This window comes from Pongo abelii, chromosome 7 (genome assembly GCF_028885655.2).
Source record: "Pongo abelii isolate AG06213 chromosome 7, NHGRI_mPonAbe1-v2.0_pri, whole genome shotgun sequence".
Classification (NCBI taxonomy): domain Eukaryota; kingdom Metazoa; phylum Chordata; class Mammalia; order Primates; family Hominidae; genus Pongo; species Pongo abelii.
In genome coordinates, this window is record NC_071992.2 from 111,651,331 (window position 1) to 111,674,995 (window position 23,665).

Genomic DNA, 23,665 nt, shown 5'->3' on the forward strand with positions numbered 1-23,665 from the left:
TTTGGGAAGCTGAGGTAGGTGGATCATTTGAGCCCAGGAATTCAAGACCAGCCTGGGCAACATGGTGAAACTCCATCTCTACAAAATATAAAAAAGTTAGCTGGGTGTGGTGGCATGCACCTGTAATTCCCAGCTACTTGGGAGGCTAAAGTGGGAGGATGGCTTGAGCCTGGGAGGTGGAGGTTGCAGTGAGCTGAGATTGCGCCATCACACTCCAGCCTGAGCAACAGAGTGAGACCTTGTCTCAAAGAAAAAAAAAATATTAATCCCAATTAACTCCCAAATTGCTGTGTGACCTCAAGCAAATTACGTTTCTGCACCTTGATTTTCTGGTTGTACAGTGGAGATCATAATGCATATGTCACTTGAGAATTTTGTGAAGTCATTGAAAAAATGCACATGAAGTATTTATCAGAATCCCTGACACAGTGTAAGAGCTGAAGAAGCATTATTGTTTTACCCAAACTGTCTAGTAAAGAACCTTGATATGTCAGGGTCACTCAACAGACTGCATTGCTCCTGCTGTACATCCTTTGCAACTTTTAGAAATCTCAGAAAAATTCGGAGATTGGAGTAAGTTCAATGGTCCTGAGAAAGAAAGAGAAGCCCAAGGCCAGAATTAGAGGAGGAAACCTGGCTACCTGCCACAGCTGTCTTCTGGGGCATGGAGGAGGTCCTGGGTCCTGAGCCAGAAAAAGAACTGCACACTAGCTGACGACAGACCATTTTGCTCTGTACCCTTCGCGCTCCCCAGAGCATGCCAGAGTCACAGACTCAGACTATTTGGGATTGAGTCAGCCTCTAAGATCATTCAGAGAATAATAAAGACCCTGTGGGAGTCTCCAGGGTAAGTGCACCAGCCCTGACAGGTGAACAGGGCAGATGGGGAAGGAAAGCACAGCCCCATGTGGACAGAAATGACACCATGAGAGTGAATGCAAGATGGGCTCCTGCAGGGGCAAGAGACCCTCAGAGAAGCTCATGCACATAACCATGGAGGCAAGGAGCCTGGGGCGTCTGCTGACTCCAGCAGTGAAACCAGATCAAGGAAATGCGAGGAATGTAGACTGCATGCCTAGCACTAGAAAGAAGCTTGTGGGAAAGGGTCTATAGTGAGACTACAACAGCTATCCTGAATTCTCAGGGAGGATACTGCCTAGAAGCCCCACGCCATCCCATACCAGTGGGGTGACCTTAAGTAAGTCACTGAGTGTATAAAATAGGCTTGTGATCAACAGCAAGGCTTCTGGAACTGGGTTCAGGCCTGGATCCAATTCACTAGCTCTGTTTACATAACCAGCCAAAGCCTCCATCTTCTCATCCTTAACGTGGATATCGTAATGCCTGTGCCTACCTTACAGTATTGCTCTGGGGCAGCACTGATTGATAGAACTTTTGGAGATGACAGTAATGTCCTACACCTGCATAGTCCAACACAGTAGCTACTAGACATATGTAGCTATTGAGTACTTGCAACATGATTAATGTGATTCACAAAATGAATTTTCAAATTTTATTTCATTTGAATCTAATCCATTTAAACTTAGCCACATGTGATTAGTGGCTATCTTATTGGACAGCTCTAGAAACTAAATGAGGCCAGGTGTGGTGGCTCACGCCTGTAATCCCAGCACTTTGGGAGGCCGAGGCAGGTGGATCACTTGAGGTCACGAGTTCGAGACCAGCCTGGCCAACACGGTGAAACCCCCACCTCTACTAAAAATACAAAAATTAGCCAGGTCTGGTGGCAGGTGCCTGTAATCCCAGCTACTCAGGTGGCTGAGGCAGGAGAATCGCTTGAACCCAGAAGGCAGAGGTTGCAGTGAGCTGAGATTGCGCCGCTGCATTCCAGCTTGGGTGACAAGAGCAAAACTCTGTCTCAAAAAAAAAGAAAAAGAAAAAAAATAAACTAAATGAGATAATGTCCTTTATCACTGTGCCTGGCATCAGGGCTCAAAAACTACTAGTTAGTGTTTCCATTAAACTTTAGTCTCAGTTTCCTTATCTGTGAAATGATCTTAAAGATATAATAGTACCTAAAGTGAGTCCTGGCTGTTCACACCTGTAATCCCAGCACATCAGGAGGCTAAGGAGGGAAGACTGCTTTGCTTGAGCCCACGCCAACACTCTTATAACAAACCTATTGTCCTATTGTTGTTCAAGACCAGTCAGGGCAACATAGTAAGAACCTATCACTATAAAAAATAAAAAATTATCTAGGTGTGGTAGTGCATGCCTATAGTCCCAGCTACTCGGGAGGCTGAGGTGGGAGATTGCTTGAACCTGGAAGGTTGAGGCTGCAGTGAACCATGTTAGCACCACTGTACTCCAGCCTGGACAACAGAGCAAGACATTGTCAAAAAAAAAAAAAAAAAAAAAGCATCTAACTCATGAGGTTGTTGGGAAGATTAAATAAAATATCATGGGTGAGACAACTAGCACAGTGGTTGGCACATTATAGGTGCTTAGTGAATGTGAATTTCTTTTCTCCTCTATTTAAAGTTCTTTGGCATGAATGAAATCACTGTCTAATAATGCACAAGGCCATTGAGAACCTATAGTGAGATTCTTGGCAAGCAATTGGATTGTTCAGTAGTCACATGCACATCTCTAATGCTGGCTTTGGCTGGGAAAAAAAAAAGTCTGCTTGAGCAAGCAAGAAAAAAAAATATTGGCAGTGATATGTGCACTACGAGAGTTCCACAAATATGCATTTGGCAGAAGCCTGATTGTCCAGACAGATCACAAACCACCAGGCAACGCACCTGCTAGACGACAGGGAATGTTATTACTGTTATAAAGATATGATTTATGAGTAATCTATACCCCAGGCAAAGACTCTCTTATAGCAGACCTATTGTCCAGACTAGTCATCATCTCTCCAACTGGGGAAATGACAGCACTGATGGAAGAGACAGCAGAGGATGCCATGGAATTAAGCAAAACACTTGACCCTTTGGTCCGCGGGAGGCTGAGCCCCAAGACAGGAAAAGACGCTGTGTTGTAGCTACTTATCCAGATGTTGCACAATGGCTGGTGTGGCAGAAGAAAACAGAACAACTGCAGGTGCGTTGGTCTCCAAAGGAGTGACTGTTTTAGCCTTCTAACAGATAGGGGAATTTGAAGCAATGTCTTGTCTGAAAGAAGTCAGAAAAAGAGAAAAGACATGATCAGAGATTGTCTCAGGAGGAGCAGCTTTGCTCATGTCCCCCAGATCATTCCCAATATCTACTCACTGCTTCTTGAAGTTCCAGCTAGAGACTGGATTCTTTCATTTAAGGATGCCCTCTCATGGGTAAACTGATAAAAGATTTGATTCCAAGTGCAGGTTTTAACTCTTGGGCTGTGGTGCTTTTAAATCTTATAAGTTATTTATTATGTTTTCAGATTCTTCCTAAAAAATAAGGAGAGGAGGGGCAATAACCTAAGTATATGGAGTCATCGAAGTGATTTGTGTCATGGAGGGATGACATTTGCTATGGAGATGGTAGAAAGATATTAAAAAGGGGACATTTCCAACCAGGGCTGTACTAAAGAAAACACATTTATTTCATGGGAGATTATCAAAATGCTGTAATAGTAATACAAAAAGCATTCTGAGGACAGAATTTGAATTCTCTTCTCCTTCTCTATCACCACCATCGCTATCACCATCATCATCATTTACCTTGCACCAGTCTGCTAGGTAACTACAGGCATGGAATTTATAATTATCATAGCAAATTCTCACTAACAATGTAGGTATTGTTAGTCCCATTTTACAGATGAAGAAACTGAGGCTCAGAGGGTATAACTAAGTCAAGGTCATATAGCTAGTAAGTCACAGAGTCAGGATTCAAATCCAGATATCTCCCACATATGCCCATGAGTTTTTCATTACCAAACTGCCTCTCATAGTTAAAAACAAACAAAAACCAAAACTCTTTCTGTCTCTAGCACCCAGCTCTCTGTTTACAGTGGATACCGAATTCAGCTAATGTGAGGAACTAAATTTTTAGTGTAATTTAATGTTAATTAATTTAAATGGTCACATGTGAACAGTGGCTACCTTGTCCAGTGCAGCTCTGGGGGCCAAACAAGAGAATGTCCTTTATCACTGTGCCTGGCATCCAGACTGAAACTGGTAGACCTTCATTCTGATGTCTAGAATTTGTTGAATACAATGTATGGACCATTTCTTCCCAACCAATATGTTATTTCAATAACTTAATTGAGACCAGACAGTATTAAGTAATAAGTTATTCTTGTTTTGTGATTTTTCATTCTCTCATACTGTTTTACCTCTCCTTTCCATGTTTTGATCTTCCTTGTTTCTTTGTTTATAGCTGCTGTAGTAGCTGTAAACCCTGTGGTATTAAAGCAAAAAATATATTCTCTAAAATAAAAAAAAATATGGTATTAGGAAACATATGAAAAATTATGTGATGGTACACTAACCAAAATCCAAAATTGCAGATACTGATACATAGCAGTATTTGCATAGTGACTGACAATTTGATACTTTTACATACTTTATTTAGTACTATTCATGAAATTCTCTACATTCTCTACCTATCCCTAAATTCATCAACCTTTTTTTTAATGTTTATTTTAATGGTCTCTTCCTATGTGTGTCTTTTATTATAGACTACTTCAAATACTTAAAGTCAAATTCTAATTATACCACACTAATCAAAATAAGTTAACCTACAAATAAATGATTAACAGCCTCATTAAAGGAAAGGAGAAACGTGATGATCAGATATTGGCAGGAATTCTCTTGAACTGGCTTCGGTAGGCAGCACTAAAATAATATTTACTGTGAAGAACAAATTATACAGATCAAGTCTGTGTTGTCCCAATAGACGAACCAACACAGACAGAGAGAATTCAGAGTCAGCTTCACGCGGGAGGGATGGCTCCTACTGATGCAGCTGCCCAAGCATCTGGATGGACACCAGGGCTCTGGTGTCCCTGGAAGCTTGTCTGTCAGGAGGACAAAGCTGTGGCCCCAAACCTGAAAAAAAAAAAGGATCACCCACAATTTCGTTGTTAACTACCCAAGTTCCCCTACAAATTGACTGTTCCATAAAATGGTTTTGTGGTTTTGTTTTGTTTTTGTTTTTAAGATTTACAAAGAGGAAGAAAATGTTCCTTTTAACAACTTCTCAGATTTCAGTTTTGTCCCTTTTGTTACATTTCGGGTTATCCATTCCAAAACATTGATTCTATTTCATGTCAGTATCATGAGGGCTAAGAGTTCCTATGTGCATTATTTCATTTGGTCCCTCAAAAACCTGTCAAAGCTGTATAATCATTATACATTATTCAAATGAGAAAACTGAGATAAGAAGCGAACTAACTTACATTTAGGTATTTAATCGAACATGTATCTGTGCTCACTGTATGCCAGGCAATGAATGCACCACTTGCCCATGTTACCTCCTTGGATCTACATAACCATCCTAGGAAGTGGGTTTTATTCTCTTTATTTTAGAAACTGACACTGAGAGGATTTAAATAGCATGCCTGCAGTTATCAATCATAGTAAGCTAGAATTCCAGAATTCATGGAACTTATGTCTGTCTAACTCCAAAAGCCTTGGTGTATTTATGTTGACAGATATGAGGTGGAAAAAATATATAATGTTTTACTCATTCCATCACTTAAATAAATATCATGCCTAAAATTTCCTGTAGTAGAGGAATGGAGCTTCTCTCCCACTAGCTAGCAACGTTTCGATCTTAATTCTATGATGATACTGATGTAATCAATTACTTCATTATAATTACTTCAAATTAGTTCAATATTGAAATAAACATTGGACATCTCTTTCCAGTGTAGGAACTCAGAATTAAACGGAGGCTAGGAACTGCCTTAGAGGTCATTATCTGACATCGCATAGCTCAAATCATGCTAAATCAAGATTAGAACCAACTGTCCCATCTAGTGTGCTAAGAAGACCATCTAACTGGGTGATAAAGACTGGAAGATCACACGAACCTCCGCGAGTAACTGAATGCAGATAAAAAACTTGGACATCGGCCGGTTCTTCAAAGTAACAGGCACCTTTGCCCTTTCCATGCCCTTCGCTCTGCCCTCAGCCCCTCACCTTGGGGCCGCTGCAGGAGTCCTGGAGGTTGCGCTGCCCCCAGTTTGGGCCCCCAGGAGCTCTGGCCCTGCCAGTCTATGGTGAAAACCTTCCTCTTAACCTATGCTCTTCTGATCAAGAACTCCCAACAAATCCTTCGAGTAACACATCTCCAGTGGACACCATCCACCTTGTATGGAAAGGAAAAGGTGCCCCATGGCCTTGGCCCTTGCTTGTAACAGAACATCCGTTATTTTGTCTGCCTTATAGTGGGGGTACTCTGTGAGATTTAGTTTGAAAAAAACTGAAGGCCACCAGCCTCCTGCATTATGTGCAGGTACCTTCATTTGTCCCCAAGGCCATTTCTCAGGACCTTTTTCCACAGTCATTAGTTACGGCACACAATAATAAGACTGATATTCTTTTGTGGCTCATGGGGATTATTTCTACAATTCTGAGCTATATCTAACTATCTCATATATTATCACCCTCAGCCCAGAGGCTGTCTCCCTGGCAGCAAGACAGGTCCTTAATTGTCCACAGGCTACCATGGTTTGCCCCATGTCGGAGCCTTTGCTACATCAGAGCTTCCTCAACTTGTGAGTCTGCTGACGAAATGCCAACTCCATCTTTCCTGCTAATGTTCAAGGACCTACTTCCACCGTGTCTCTTAGTTCAAATTCCCTAAAAGGGTAAATTTGTGGTTTTATGTTCATTGCACTGGTAGGTCATAGGTCATGTGTCCACTCTGTTCCAATCATCTGTGGCCAGTGGACAGCAATGTGCTATGATATGGCATTGAGGATTGTCCCTTTAACAGGAGCAATGGGAAAAGAATGTTCCCAGAGTGGAATGCCATTGGCAAGGTAGACTATTCAAGACAGTCTGCTATGAAACTGTGTACAATCAAATTACCTGAATGCTTGTCAACCTCACTATTCTAAAAATGTCATTATTTTAGAGTTTGTATTTTGCCTGTGGTCTCAGTCTTAGTACTGAGCATAAGCTTGGGGTATGGCTATTCAATACATGTTTGTAGGACAAATGAATAGATGAAGCAATAGCTATGAGGATGAGTAGAGAGATGGATATAGCACTCACGAATGAATAGACAGAGTCTCCATAGCACATTGGTGGAGCACATGAGCTCTAGAGCCACACTGCTTGGGCTCAAATCCTGGCTCCCCTGCTCCCTTGGCAAATAGTTAACTTTTTTATTTTTTGGCTCAGTTACCACATCTTAAAACAGGAATAATACTACTACTACCCTCATAAGGCTTCTGTGACAAGTTAAATGAGTTAATCCATAGGAAGCACATAGAATAGCACATGGCATATGGGGACTTCTCAACCAATTCTTGCTATTAGTGTTATTGTAACTATTATCATTGATGGGTGAAGTCATAGGGCAGGATGCATAGGTAAAGGACAGATAAAATGTGACAAAATGGCTTATGAAAATCAGAAACAATCTTGAACTAATGACAAAGAAAAACAAGACAGAAAATTGTTTCCAATATCAGAGGAAATGTAAGACTAAACTTGCAGCCTACTCATCAGAGGGAAAGAAAATGTTGGAGAAAAAGTCATGGAGGAAAGAGTACTTAGGCTGGCCAGGTGTGGTGGCTCACTCCTGTAATCCCAGCACTTTGGGAGGCCAAAGTAGAGGATCACTTGAGTCCAGGAGTTCAAGACCAGCCCGGGCAATATAGTGAGACGTCATCTCACACACAAAAAAAATTATCTGGGCGTGGTGGTGCATGCCTGTAGTCCCAAGCTACTCAGGAGGCTGAGGCAGAAGAATTTCTTAAGCATGGGAGGTTGAGACTGCAGTGAGCAGTGATTGTGCCACTCCACTCAGCTTGGACAACAGAGTGAGACCTTGTCTCTAAGAAAGACAGAAAGAAAGAAAAGAAAAAAGAAAAGAGTACCTAGGCAGTGTTTGTGTTCAAGATTTGTGTCCAAACAGCTGGTAATTACTTCCTGGAACAGGACAGTGCAATGAAACCAATGTTGTTGCCTGTTTCCATCAGTTCATCTGTCCCATGGTGATGTTCATCAATATCTCTGAGGGGACTCTGCCTGCACAGTGTTTGTTAAATGCAGAGGATTAAGAATACAGGCATAAGCAAGAGGACTTGGTTAGGATTCCAAGCGCATTCCAACTATGGACACTAGTCAGTGTCGATTTTGTGAGCCACAAAGGATGCTTTGTTGCCACGGCCACTGGGCACAGTGGGGCCCAGCTGAGGGAAATCTTTGGGGGCCTAAAATCCAGAATGTACTCTGATTGCTGAGCCGTGAGCCCCAGCACAGGCCCGAGTTCGCCTGAAAGAAGGCGCCTCTTCACTAATTGGCCAGCCCAGAGGGGGCGTCTTTCTGCAAGGGTCCCTCCCAGAGGGACCGTCTTTTTCTAATTAGCACAGAGGCCCATCAGCGCTTGCAGCAGCCCCTATGTGCAGGCCTGGGAGGTTTTTAAACCAACTGCAAGGTAAGTTGGTTTTCAGGAAGAGAAGAGATTAATGGGGCCACAGAAAGATGGATGGGAGCTTGGCGCTGCCTCTGCCGCCCCTCACACACGCTGTGGCTAGCAGTGAGGCCAAGGGGAATGACCCTGAGTAGAGTTACATATTTTTCACACCTCCTACTAAAACTCAGCAAATGCTTGACTTGCCGTTCCCAGCACAATTTTTCTTCCTGCAAAACATGTCGGGATTATCGCTTTTAGCCGCATGTGTGCTGGAAGTATTTTGTAGGGGCCCCAGGGGCTGCAACTGTTCAAATCCCTATCCTTGAGAGGGAGCTTGGGGAGGCAGGGACCCAAAGTGCCTGTCCGAGAGCTCCCCCATAGAGGGCTGGCTCCCACTAATTAAGTCCAGTTTCCAAGACTGAATCAAAGCTGCCATCCCAATGATTTTAAGAGTCAGGAGGTAAAATACAAGTTTCAACCCCAACACCTTCCCCTTATCCATCTTCTTGAGCCATTTCAGGACATTGGGTAACATATGACTTTTCTTTAGTCAATTCGAGATAATTATCTGCTGAAATAGCTCTACTGGTATGAGAGGGAGGTTTCAAAATATGTAACAGATGCACAGCTGCCACCTGAGATGATGCATTATGAAGTCGAAACTGTCATCACCTCCCCCACCACCCCTACCCTCACCCCAAGCACATATTTGTTCATGTGGTTTACACCTGCGAGATTATGGGATGCAAGAGAGGAATCTGATTACTGTTTGGGAGACAACCCCATCTCTAAAACTGGTCCATGTATCTTTGTTTCCCTGGAGAAGCTTGAAATCTCTTGCCAACTCTTCTTGTGGCCTAGCTGAGTTAAAGCTCCAGTCCAAGTTTTCTGGAATTTGGTACCAATAACTAACTCTTGAGGCCATCATACAATAAGCCTTATGATGTCTCTCCATCTCAGTCTCTCCATTTGTATCCTGCCAGGAGGGCAGAGCAATTTTTCAGTGTCTTCATAAGTAGGTGCTCTTGTGTACTCTGGCTAAAAGGGAAATGGAAAACTCCTGGCCCATGCTCATCTGAGGCAAATGATGATTTTGTTTCACTGTATTAGAGGGAGGGTTCCTGCCACTGTCTGATAAAAAACACCATCTAAGTAAGTAAGTACCAGCAATAAAAAAACTCCTGAGAAGACAAAGACAAGCAGAAGGCTATTCCAAGAAGTTGCCATGGGTAGGCAAGAGACACATAATGAATGTCTGATTAGAGAGGGCCCTTCTGCAAGAATACAAATTGAAAGAATTTCTGCTCACCAAGACCCTTGCACAGTTTTTAATTATATGTTGATATATTAACTTGATTAATATTGATTTACTCCACTAGATTTTAAACTTCATGAAAGCAGAGAATCTGTTTTGCTCCTCATTGTATTGCTTATGTCCAGAATAGTACCTAGCACATAGTAGGTGCTCAACAAATATTTTTTGAATGACAGAATACCCCCGGAATACAAGCCATACATCTGAATAATTGATCTCTAGGATAAACTTCCCATTCTCTATGGAGGGAACTCTGCCTGCAGATGTGAATGTGAGGCAAACTTAGTCGTATTAATTCAAGCCCTTTTTTTTTTTTTTTTTTTGTCAGTGTCTCTCTCAGTCACCCAGACTGGAGTACAGTGGCACAAGCTTGGCTCACTGCAACCTTTGCTTCCTGAGTTCAAGCGATTCTCCTGCCTCAGCCTCCCAATTAGGTGGGATTACAGGCGCATGTCACCATGACCGGCTAATTTTTGTATATTTAGTAGAGATGGGGTTTCACCATGTTGGCCAGGCTGGTCTCGAACTCCTGACCTCAAATGATCCGCCTGCCTCAGCCTCCCAAAGTGCTGGGATTACAACTGTGAGCTACTGAGCCCGGCCAACCTTTGTCATTTTATACACAGGTTGGCAAGTGCTACTGATCACCACAGAGTCTGCTCTCCCAGTCTGGGCTCTGCAGCGGCACCCACACTGGAGCTGAAGCACTTCTTAAGTTGTTCTTATTCTTCGCTCCTGGAGGAAAGGCAGGAATTCTTGTCCTTGGCTCTGTAAGTTGCTACTTCTCATCAATGCATAGGTTTTGTGTGCTATCCTAGATGGGTCAGCTGAGGATCGAAGTTTGTGTTCACTGAGAGTCCCAAGGCATAAAGTCATATCCTAGGCCTCCCTAAAGCATCTTAATTATGCATGTAGTCCCAGCCCTTCTCACACCTTTATTAGTCTATGAACCTAGAATTTGGTTCATGTCTGTTCAATCCTGGTTCCAGTCCCATATACCCGTTTCTGTTTATCTAAGTCAGGAGAAGGGAAGTTAGTGGCAGGACTATCTCTGAAGAACTCACAAGACATTCACAACAGCATTGCAGGTTGGACTTTCCTTTTTCCCTAATCAGGAGCTCAAACTAAGTGTTTGAATGGGAATGTCAATAAACACAGGGGTCAGAAGTCAAACCAGAAGTTTGACTTAGATGCTTAATTATTAAGGCAGTGAAGATAAATGTCTCAGCATCACAAATGTATTGAACACTCATCCACCTACCAGAGGGAGTTCCACCCAGCCATAAGCTATTTCAAAGACTTGGATCCCAAAGGAGAGAGCAAGAAATTGATGTATTTATCACAAACCCTGGACAGAGGGATGAGATTTTAATTGATGTTTTGGTTTGTCCTTTTGGTTCTCTATTCTGACTGCCTAGTGATGAAGGATCCTTAGTTTTGGTCTGTTGAGGAAAGCCTCTCACTCTAATAGTAATAATGATCAGAGCACCAGAAATGTAGACTGCTCGAAGCAGCACTTTGGACCACATTCCTCAGTTTTGGGGGCTTTTAGTTGACTAGCCCTCTTCTTGCTTCCAAGTTTGCAAAACTGCTGGTAGCCAAAGTGAAAAAGCGGAACCTCACATTATTTGCTTAGTGAGCACATTGGGCGGTGTGTCTTCACTCAGACTATTTCTGCCTTCCACCCCCAACAAAACATTGGAAGGTGCAACACGTTGCTAATACCTTCCTTGTATAGCAAACATCTCCATCCCTCATCTCGTGCACACATATCAACACACCCCACTGCAAATAACTAAACAACTCTAAACCCAAACTTATGCAAGTAACACATTACCTTAAGGAGGATCCAAACTCTGAAGTCTTCTCCCAGTTCTACTCTCACAGAATGGAGGGGATATGATGTTTGGTACAAATGGAAAAACTAAACCTGGCTCACTGTTTAGGTTTGCAAGAATATATTTACTCCTTTCCTGGCCCAATAGCCACAGAGTGCTCTGTTGTTGCCTACATACTCTGAAGAAGTAGCTGCTCATCAGATTTAATAAAATAAGAGGAAAATGATAGGAAATTATTTCTGCTTTGAGTATCACAGGACTCCAAGAATTTTTTAAGATTCAAAACACAACTATTTATTAAAAGAACAAAACATGATTGCTAATGATTTTTAAGTTAAAGATGAGGTACAGTTTAGAACAATACCTAAAGAAATTCCTGGAAGCAACCTAAATGCCCATCAATTAAATTGTGGTACATATATACCATGGAATACTATGCAGCCATAAAAAAGAAAGAGATTATGTTTTTTGCAGGAACATAGATGGAGCTGAAGGCCATTATTCTTAGCACACTAACACAAGGACAGAAAACCAAATACCACATCTTCTTACTTATAAGTGGGAGCTAAATGATGCAAACACATGGACATATAGAGGGGAACAACAGACACTGGGGCCCATCGGAGGGTGAAGGGTGAAAGGAGGGAGAGGATCATGAAAATTAACTAATGGGTACTATGTTTAATAGCTAGGTGATGAAATAATCTATACAGCAAACCCCCATGATACAAGTTTATCTATATAACAAATCTACACATGTGCTCCTGAACTTAAAACAAAAGTTAAATTAAGAAAAAAGAAATTCCAACACAGGGATAAGCAAGTTCCTTACTCATTAGTCCTTGTCTGGTATTAATCATCCTGGTTTCTCCTAAACTGGAGTATGACATTGCTCATCTCAGTTAGACCCTCTAACATTAGAGTAAATGATTACTGGGCCATAAAGACAGATCCAGAAGAGTAGAGAGCAATTTGCTATTAAAAGCCTTTGCTGGAAGTTGCTTTCAAATTTTCATTGCTTTCTTTCCCTAACTAGCATATGAATAAGTCCCTTACATGACTGAAAAAGGCAACCGAAGACCTTACTATTCTCCCTGAATCCTCTAAGGTTAGCTCTTTCCTACTTTCTCTTTTATACCAGTTGCACAACACTTCTCCCATAAACAGCATGAATGGCCTGGTTACCTTCATTCCATGCAGAAGTGGCTCCTCTTTATGTGTTGTGGAAACTTCTCCCTTGCTCTCCAGCATTCTGTATTAGCAAGCGGTCTCCATAACAACAACTTCTACTTCACAACCAAGATATAAGACTGTTTTCTTCTTCAAAGGGATCAAATCCCCTTTCTTAGTGCAATTTCAAATTTATCAGGACATGATTTTAACCTACAGGGTTGCTGTTTCACCAATCCAAATGTCTGACAAAACTGAGCAAACTCACGTTGTGTAGTTTTATATGTACATTATATACCATAATGTATGTGTAGGCTGGGATAAGAAGTGAAGAGCATGTTTTCAAAAACACCCTAAAATTTTAATAAAAATAGTCTCCAGCCATATTTCTTGCCAGTTATCTTTGTTAATGTATGATTCTAACTGGGCAAGTACTGGATCTTAGTTTCCTCATTCATACAATGAGGGGCTTGGACTAGATGGGTGGTTTTTGTCTCTAGAGTTACAGGATTTCACAAGCATATCCTCAGTGGCTACAGAGTGTGGGGTAGGGGGATCTGGGGAGCTGAGTGAATAGAAGTCATAGCTTCACATCCCTACTTCACAGAGGAAATCTACTTTTTATGTGTTTTATACATGAAGTTTCTAAGTAAGATTTAATAAAATTAAATGCTTGTAGCTTAACCATTTCTTTGGAAACCACTGGCCTATGTCAGCTCCAAATTTTGTCATTCTTGCTCTCAGCTTTCAAGAGACTGATTAAAATTATAGTCCCCGTTATACCTCATTGGTATAGACCCTGTTAAGGTCAGAGTGAATTAGGGTGATGGAGTAGAGAATCAGGAAGCACTGGAGACCTGGACTTTAAGCAGCAAGGCTTTCGAATCCTCAAAGAAATTCGGTCCATAAAATAGTGATAATTACCTACTAAATATTTTTAGTTGTTGGGAAAAAAATTATCTTGTGCTGCTCAACAAATCCCCTGCAAACCTCTTTAGCGAACATTTTTACAGTTGTCAAATCTGAACACCAAGGATTTAAGGTGCTTCCAAGTGAGAATGCTTAAATTTGTCTGAAGCTGGAAGCATTCTTCTACCTAAAGGAAATAAGTGAAATGTCAGTTATGTATTAGACAAAATTCCCCTGCCAATTAAAAACAGATAAATAGATTGCAAAAATTTTCTCCCATTCTGTAGGTTGCCTGTTCACTCTGATGGTAGTTTCTTTTGCTGTGCAGAAGCTCTTTAGTTTAATTAGATCCCATTTGTCAATTTTGGCTCTTGTTGCCATTGCTTTTGGTGTTTTAAACATGAAGTCCTTGCCCATGCCTATGTCCTGAATGGTATTGCCTAGGTTTTCTTCTAGGGTTTTTATGGTTTTAGGTCTAACATTTAAGTCTTTAATCCATCTTGAGTTAATTTTTGTGTAAGATGTAAGGAAGGGATCCAGTTTCAGCTTTCTACATATGGCTAGCCAGTTTTCCCAGCACCATTTATTAAATAGGGAATCGTTTCCCCATTTCTTGTTTTTGTCAGGTTTGTCAAAGATCAGATGGGAGAAAATTTTTGCAATCTACTCATCTGACAAAGGGCTAATATCCAGAATCTACAATGAACTCAAACAAATTTACAAGAAAAAAACAAACAGCCCCATCAAAAAGTGGGCAAAGGATATGAACAGACACTTCTCAAAAGAAGACATTTATGCAGCCAACAGACACATGAAAAAATGCTCATCATCACTGGCCATCAGAGAAATGCAAATCAAAACCACAATGAGATACCATCTCACACCAGTTAGAATGGCGATCATTAAAAAGTCAGGAAACAACAGGTGCTGGAGAGGATGTGGAGAAATAGGAACACTTTTACACTGTTGGTGGGACTGTAAACTACTTCAACCATTGTGGAAGTCAGTGTGGTGATTCCTCAGGGATCTAGAACTAGAAATACCATTTGACCCAGCCATTCCATTACTGGGTATATACCCAAAGGATTATAAATCATACTGCTATGAAGACACATGCATACGTATGTTTATTGCGGCACTATTCACAATAGCAAAGACTTGGAACCAACCCAAATGTCCAACAATGATAGACTGGATTAAGAAAATGTGGCACATATATACCATAGAATACTATGCAGCCATAAAAAAGGATGAGTTCATGTCCTTTGTAGGGACATGGATGAAGCTGGAAACCATCATTCTCAGCAAACTATCGCAAGGACAAAAAACCAAACACCGCATGTTCCCACTCATAAGTGGGAATTGAACAATGAGAACACATGGACACAGGAAGGGGAACATCACACACGGGGGCCTGTTGTGGGGTGGGGGGAGGGGGGAGGGACAGCATTAGGAGATATACCTAATGTTAAATGACGAGTTAATGGGTGCAGCACAACAACATGGCACATGTATACATATGTAACTAATCTGTATGTTGTGCACATGTACCCTAAAACTTAGAGCATAATAAAAACAAAAAACAAAATAAATAAATAAGTAAATAAATAAAAATACAATTTTGAGTGTTTGAGGTCAATTTTCCATGTGATGATACAACAATCTGTTTGCTCAGCTAGCTCAGCCTTTTCATTCCTGGTCTCAACCTGAACACACAAGGCACTACATCCCCCAGGCAGCCCACCTGGGGTCCTTTTGATTGCCAGTTGGCCCTTCACACTTGTTCGGCCCTCTGTAGTAGTAACTGAACCCTGACCTCTAGTGGCGGGAAAGAATTAGCAAGAAGAACAATGAGATAGTATCTGAATTCCTAACTAAGGGAGGTTTCCTGTGGTTCATGGGTCCTATGTGGCCCAGTGGCAGAGGCAGCTAATCTGGGAAACTAGTGACACACAACAATGAGTAACCTGTAAAAATCTCAGTCTCAGGGACCTCAGATGTTACCATCCTGGCTCCACTGAGAAGGTGGAGGTATAATCCTAGCATGAGAAACTTTTTTTTTCTAATCTAGTAGGACGGACCCACATTGGACTAAAGGATAGGAGTTGGGGATGGATGGCAAGGAAAACATATTCATCATAAACCAACCTTATATACAAGGCAAAGAAATTTGGTTGATAATTTTAGAAATAAAAAAATTTCCTTCTTAGGGGGACATAAAACTTCATTGGAAAAAACAGGACCTGTTTCAGGTAACAGCATAAATAATTCCCACAAAGATAATATTGAACAGAAAGGGATACAAAGAATATATGCAAAATTCTAATCATATCAGGTTCAAATCTAATCTCTGGTGCCAGAGGTCAGGATAGTGATTAAAGGGTGTATTGACTGCAAGAGGACACGAGAGAGCCTGCAGGGAGAAGGGAAATGTCTTTTGTCTTGACCTAACATTTAATTCCACAGGTATGTGCATATGTGAAAATTCCTCAAGCTGTACATGTAAGATTTGTGCACTTCAATGTATGTAAATTATGCTTTAACAAAAAAATCAAATTAATACAGTAGTTCCTGCTTATCCACAGTTTTGCTTTCTATAGTTTCAGTTACCCGAGGTAAACTCTGGTCTGAAAATATTAAATGGAAAATTCCAGAAATAAAACAATTCATAAATTTTAAATTGTACAGTACACCTTCCTGAGTATTGTGATGAAAGTGGCATCCTGCTCTGTCCTGCGTGGGATGTGAATCATCCCTTTGTCCAGTGTATCCATGCTGTGGACACTAGCCATCCTTAGTCACTTGGTAGCCATCTCGGTTATCAGATAGGCAGATCACAAGAAGAAGAAGAAAGGTGAGTACAGTACAATAAGATATTTTGAGAGAAAGAGGAAGAGAGAGAAAGAGAGCGGGAGGGAGGGAGGGACATCACATTATAACTTTTATTACAGTATGTTTTTATCGTTGTTCTATTTTATTATTAGTTGTTGTTAATCTCTTACTGTGCCTAATTTATAAATTAAACTTTACCATAGGTACATATGTATAGGAAAAAAACATATAGGGTTTGGTACCACCCAAGATTTCAGGCATCCACTGGGTATCTTGAAATGTATTCCCTGCAGATAAGGGGGGGTCTACTGTAAAAACGTACCTGGCACATAGTTTGAACTTTCTAAATATTAATGAAAGGAATGAATTAACTAATATTTCAGCCCCATATTATCACCAAAAGAAAAGTGATTGGTGGTCAGTGCGGTGACTCATACCCGTAATCCCAGCACTTTGAGAGGCCAAGGTGGTGGATCACGAGGTCAGGAGTTCGAGACCAGCCTGACCAACATGGTGAAACCCCATCTCTACTAAAAATACAAAAATTAGCCGAGCGTGGTGGCAGGTGCCTGTAATCCCAGCTACCCAGGAGGCTGAGGCAGGAGAATTGCTTGAACCTGGGAGGCAGATGTTGCAGTGAGCTGAGATTGTGCCACTGCACTCCAGCCTGGGCGATAGAGCGAGATTCAGTAAAAAAAAAAAAAAAAAAAAAAAAAAAAGCGACTGGTTTAGAGAATAAATAGGACAAAGAGAAGGAGAAGAAAAAGGAAAAGAAAGACAACAGTCTTTTAAAAACAAGGTATGGAAGAAGGTCAGGAGAAGAGAATAAATAAAGAGGACAAAACATGAAAAGAGAAGGGAGAAAGCCAGATCCATGTGAGGATAGAAATGCTTTTCTCACGCTGTTGCTTTTCCCTATGATTGCCCCTGAAAACTATTCTCTATTTAGAAATAGCCTTTTAGATCTTAGGAAAGATCTAGTCTTTTTTTAATGTTTAATTTCAAATTTTCTTTTTAAAATATTTCTTCATAAAATTTTCATTTTATATTTTTTAAAAGAATGACTAAAGTTGTAGCTTTGCACTTTGAACCATAAATTGTCTCAATTATCTGTGAAATTTATCAGCCATTCCCTGAAAGGTCATCTATTAAACACATATCTATTGAATACCCAACATGTGCCAGACCCCGTACTGGCTGCCAGGAATACAACAGGGAGCAAAGCAGACAGAAACCCTGCCTACCTGATGCTGCCACTCTTAGTTTCCTGTATTTATTCTTTAAAAACACTGGCATATCTAATTCACAATATCTAGCAGCTGTCTTAGAAGCCATCATATCCCTCTTAGCTGTTTTGTTTGTGTTGGTGTTAGTTTTAATTAAAATCAGGTGTTATTTTGTTTGTTTGGTGATTGGGTATAGAGAGGTAATAATAATAATAAAGCAAGAACACTTCTGGAATATATAGGTTAACTATTTTTTTTTCCAGTTGTCAAGCTGCCCTTAGTATTCTGGCTCTTGCTTTTCTCACACTATAGCCAGAATGGCCCACCAGGAGTGAAGTTACGACTCAAGCTCTGCAACCTGAGCAATAGCTTCTTATACTGAACAGGATGACATGAAGCAATAAGCCGGACACTGGATGTGGGCTGCAATGCTCACCCTTGCCTCCAACTGTCAATAATTAATAGCCATACAAAGTCTTGAAGGCCTTCAGTTACAGTTCCTTCCTAGTATGATGCAAGTAATAAATACAACAATAGCAAACCCTTGTTTATCATATGCTAATTATTATTTATATATATTTAATTTACAACAATCCCATATAAAGTGGGTACAGATGGGGAAACTGAGACACAGAGAGTAAGTGGAAAAACCAAGATTTGACCAAGCAGTCTGGATCCAAAGTCAGCTTTCTTCGTATAACCTTATCAATCAAGAAGATTTTCATAATTTTATAAAATCAATGTGTACAGGACAGAGAACAGGGGATTGCTTGGATTTTAGACTTCTCCACTATCACTTACTAACTCTGTTAACTTTAATCACTTGACCTCTTTGGATCTCAGTTTCCACATTTTACTTTATTTTATTTTATATTTTATTTTTTGAGACAAGAGTCTCGCTCTTGTTGCCCAGGCTGGAGTGCAATGGCATCATCTCGGCTCACTGCGATGTCTGCCTCCCAGGTTCAAGCAATTCTCCTACCTCAGCCTCCCCAGTAGCTGGGATTACAGGCACATGCCACCATGCCCGGCTAATTTTTTTGTATTTTTAGTAGAGACAGGGTTTCAGCATGTTGGCCAGGCTGGTCTTGAACTCCTGACCTCAAGTGATCCTCCCACCTCGGCTCCCACAGTGCTAGAATTATAGGTGTGAGCCATCACACCTGGCCTAGTTTCCACATTTTAAAATTGAAGGTGTTAGTCACTTCCAGCCTTTAATACCCTTGAGCTTGTGGGTCTTACATTTCAAGATGCCCTTAAATATCGTTTAATCCGGCAGTGATTTTACCTAGATGATGGAATAATCTGGAGAGCTTCGAAAAGATATAGAATCCAGAGCCTCATCCCAGGTCAATTGAAACCAAATTTCCAGGGGTAAGGCCACAGATTTTTGTTGTTTAAGTCTACCCAAAGGATTCTGATATGTTTTAGAAGCACTGAATTTGTTCACCTTCTCTCAGTGCTTGTGTCCTCTCCGTATCATTTTTTTTCTTAGAAAAAATGTTAAAGATACAAAAAACCGGAGAGAATATGATAATAAACCCATCACCTAGCTTCAACAATTATCGACTCATGACCAATCCTATTTCATTTTTATTCCCACCCACTTCATAAAATTCTTGGCAGGTGATGGTAAACCTGTTTCCCTTCAATACCTCCAAAGTTGGAGGCCTCACTACCTCCCGAGACAGCTGGTATTAGTTAGAGCCCTTTGAACTGAAAATGACAAAAAAAAAAAAAAAAAAAAACCAACCCGACTCTAGTTTAATTAAGAGAGACCACCCTTTGGAATGATACTAGGGTATTTCATACTCTTCAAGAAAGAGCTGAGTGACAGGATTGTGGGAGAATAAGAGGATTGTGAGATTCAGGAATATCTGGAATTCAGAACTCAATACTTTTCTCTCTGTTTTCCATCTCTCTCTCTTCTCCTATCCTCTCCTCCTCTTCTCCCCTCTCTTTCTCTCCCCTCCCCTCCACTCTCCTCACTTTCTCCCTTTGATGAGAAACTCTTCTCTAGGTTAGCCTCTTAGAGCTTCAGCCACAGGCAGCCCAACTGTTCTTCACTCCTAAATCCCATAATCACAGGGACAGGGCTCTTTGGCCTGACTTGGGTCAGGTGCAATCTACAGTGTATTCCTATAATAGCCATGAGGGTGTGGAAAGCTATTCCCCAGAAGCTGGGGTGGAGGAGATAAATGTTCTGGCACCCATCATGTGTCCAATCCATCGTATTTTCAGATCTCACTGACTATTGAAAATGTCTTTCTTGTAGAAGACCAATCCCTCCCTCTGTCAACCTCTGCCTCTAGGTTTCTACTCCACTCTGGAAACACACAGACCCTGTCTGTTTCTCTTTTCATGTGATTTGAAAACAACTATGAAATCCCCATTTAATCTTCTTTCCCCTAAGCTAAACAGCCCTGGTTCCTTCAACACTTCCCCGCCTAATATGATTTTGAGCCCTTTCTTCGTCCTGGTCATTCTTGTCTGGATGTGCTCCAGTTTGTCACTTAAAAATTGGCACCCAGACTGAAGGCAATAAATATTCCAGATGTGGATGGGCCTGCAGAGCCAAGAGCAGGCCTAAGCAAGCCCCATACACCACACACGTGCACATATACATTGTGGATACAACATTGTGTCAGCACCACTCCAGCCTGCACTCCTCCTCTGGAGCCTTGAAATTCTTAACTCAGGCTGGGTTTGCAGTCAGCTAAATCCCAGCTGTCTTCATGGGAATGGCCGTTAATCCAGCAACCCCTCCTTTTCTTCAATCTTTTCCTTGAACTCAAAGTATTGATTCCAGGTTTTAAATCTATCTTGTTAATTTGGCCTGATTATTGACTGCCATCAGAACCTTTTGGAATCTTTATTTTGCTCCCTCAAACATTAGTTGTCTTTCTCAGTTCTGTCAGCTGCAAGTGTGAGAAGCAGGCCTTCTTTGTCTTCAAGTCATTGGTAAATGGTTAAAGAGAACCAGTCAGAACCCCAGGACACAGGAACATACTGTTAAAGACTTCCTTCTTATTAACGTGGCTCCATTAATCAGCTTCTTTTGCTGTGATGATTAGTCACTGTACGGAACTACAAGTCCACAATTCCTTATTTACAGTTCTAAAATTTTAAAATAAAGAAATTAAATTTAAAAACCCTCTCTTCAACAAAATACTAGAAAATCAAGCCAACAGCACATTTAAAGGGTTATATGTGATGACCAAGTGGGACTTATCCCAGGAATCCAAGAGTGGTTCAACATATGAAAAATAATGTAACACATTACAAAAAGAGGGAAGAACATCTCAATTTTTGCAGAAAAATATTCAACAAAATCCAACACCTTTCCATGATTAAAATCTCTCAGAAAACTAGGAATAGAAGATAACTTTTGAAACATAATAAAGAGTGTTTATTTTTTAAAACCCACAGCTAATATCATATTCAATGGTGACAGACTGAAAAACCTCCCTTCTAAGATCAGGATGCCTGTTTTAACCAGCATTATTCAGTATGGTACTGAAAGTTCTAGTCAGAGCAACTAGAAAAAAAAAGAAATAAAAGACATCCAAACTGGAAAGAAAGAAGTTAAATTATCTTTATTTGCAGAGGAGACAATCCTATATATAGAAAAGTCCAAAGGATCTATAAAATAGCTGCTGAAGCTAATAAATTCAACAAAGCTGCAGAATATAATACCAACATATATAAAAAAAGTTGTTTCTGTATACCAACAATGAACAATCTAAAAAGAACATTAAGAAAATAATTCTATTTATAATAGTATCAAGAATAAAATATCTAGTATAATTTAACCAAGGAGGAGAAGGGCTTGTATGCTGAAAATGACGAAACATTGATGAAAGAAAGTAAAGACTTTAAATACGTGTGAATACATCTACGTTCATGGATTAGAAGATTTAATATCATTAAGATGGCAACACTACCAAGTGTTCTACAGATTTAATACAATCCCTATCAAAATTCCAGGAATTTTTGTTTGTTTGTTTCATTGGTTGTTTTTGTTTTTGTTTGCAGCAATGGAAAAGCTGGTCCTCAAATTCATGTAAAATTCCAGGGAGCCCTGAATAGCCAAAACAATCTTTTAAAATGAAGAACAAAGTTGGAAGACTCACACTTCCCAATTTCAAAATTTATTACAAAGCCATAGTAATCAAAACAGTGTGGTGCTGGCATAAATATAGGCATATAGACAACTGAAATAGAATTAAGAGTCTAGAAATAGACCCATACATCTATGCCAATTAATTTTTGATGAGTGCCAATTACAGTCAATGGGGAAGGAATAGTCTTTTCAACAGATGGGACTGGCACCACTGTGATTTCCATGTGCAAAAGAGTGAAATTGGACCCCTGTTTCATGCCATATATAAAAGTTTACTCAAATGGGATCAACAACATAAATATAAGTATTAAACCCATAAACCTTTCAGAGTAAAACCTAAGAGTTAATTTTCATGATTTTGGACTTGACAAAGAATTTTTAGATATGACAGCAAAAGTCTAAATGACAAAAGAAAAAATAGATAAATTGGCCTTTATCAAAATTAAGACATTTGTGCATCAAAGGATATTATCGAGAAAGTGAAACGACAAATTACAGAATGGGAGAAAATATTTGCAAGTCATACATATGATAAGGGTCTAGTCTCTAGAATATACAAAAACTCTTACAACTCAACAAAAAGAAAAACGAACCCAATTAAAAAATGGGCAAAGGATTTGAATAAACATTTTTGAAAGAAGATACACAAATGGCCAAGAAGCATTAGTCACTAGAGAAATACAAAGGAATACCACAATGAGATACCACTTCATACCCACTAGGATGGCAATAATACATTTAAAAAAAACACATAAATAACAAGTGTTGGTGAGGATACATACCTCTCGCCCCCACACATGCATAAGACCCCCCCCATTATCAACATTCCCTCCAGACTGGTACATTTGTTATGATTGATGAAGACATGACACATCATAATCAACCAAAATTCTTAGCTTACACAGGGTTCACTCTTGGTTGTTATGCATTCTTTGGGTTTGGGCAAATGTATGGTAACATGTATCTGCCATTATAGTATCATCCAGAGCATTTTCACCACCCTAAAATCCTCTGTGCTCTGCTTATTCATGGCTTCTCTCCCCCGCACCCTAAGCCCTGACCACTACTAATCTTTTTACTGTCTCCATCATTTTGTTGTTTCCAGAATGGCACATAGTTGGAATGTCATACAGTATGTAACTTTTTCAGGCTGGCTTCTTTCCCTTAGTAATATGCATTTGAGGTTCTGCCATATCTTTTTCTGGCTTAAAAACATATAGCTCATTTCTTTTTATCACTAAATAACATTCAGTTTTTCTGGATGTACCACACTTTATTTATTCATTCACCTACTGAAGGACATCTTGGTTATTTCTAAGTTTTGACAAATAAAGCTGCTATAAACACCTGTGTGAAGGTTTTTGTGTGGACATATATGTTCACCTCCTTTGAGTAAATAGCAAGGAGTACAATTGTTAAATCATATGATAAGAGTTTGTTAATTTTGTAATAAACTGCCAATCTTACAAAAATACAAAGGATCATAAGAGACTACTATGAACAATTATACGCCAACAATTTGGATAACTTTGAAGAAATGGATAAATTCCTAGGAGTGCACCACCTGGAAAGACCTAATCATAAAGAAATAAAAACATCTAGTATCTAAGCAGACAAATAACATGTAAGGAGAATCAGTGATTAAAAACCTGCCAGCAAAGAAAATCCCCAAATTAATGGTTTCACAGGTGAGGTCTATCAAGAATTTAATG

At 40.2% G+C, this 23,665-nt stretch overlaps 1 long non-coding RNA gene across 1 annotated transcript; it reads right to left on the reverse strand.

Moving 5' to 3' along the window:
• Positions 1-2,770: 2,770 nt before the first annotated feature.
• LOC129047488 (uncharacterized) lies at positions 2,771-22,789 on the reverse strand. The gene is made up of 5 exons (XR_008509199.2): positions 22,736-22,789; positions 13,788-13,959; positions 4,282-4,346; positions 3,237-3,394; positions 2,771-3,137 (listed from the first exon to the last, which is right to left on the reverse strand). It is a non-coding gene; the product is annotated as an uncharacterized LOC129047488 (long non-coding RNA).
• Between the last annotated feature and the right edge of the window lie 876 nt (positions 22,790-23,665).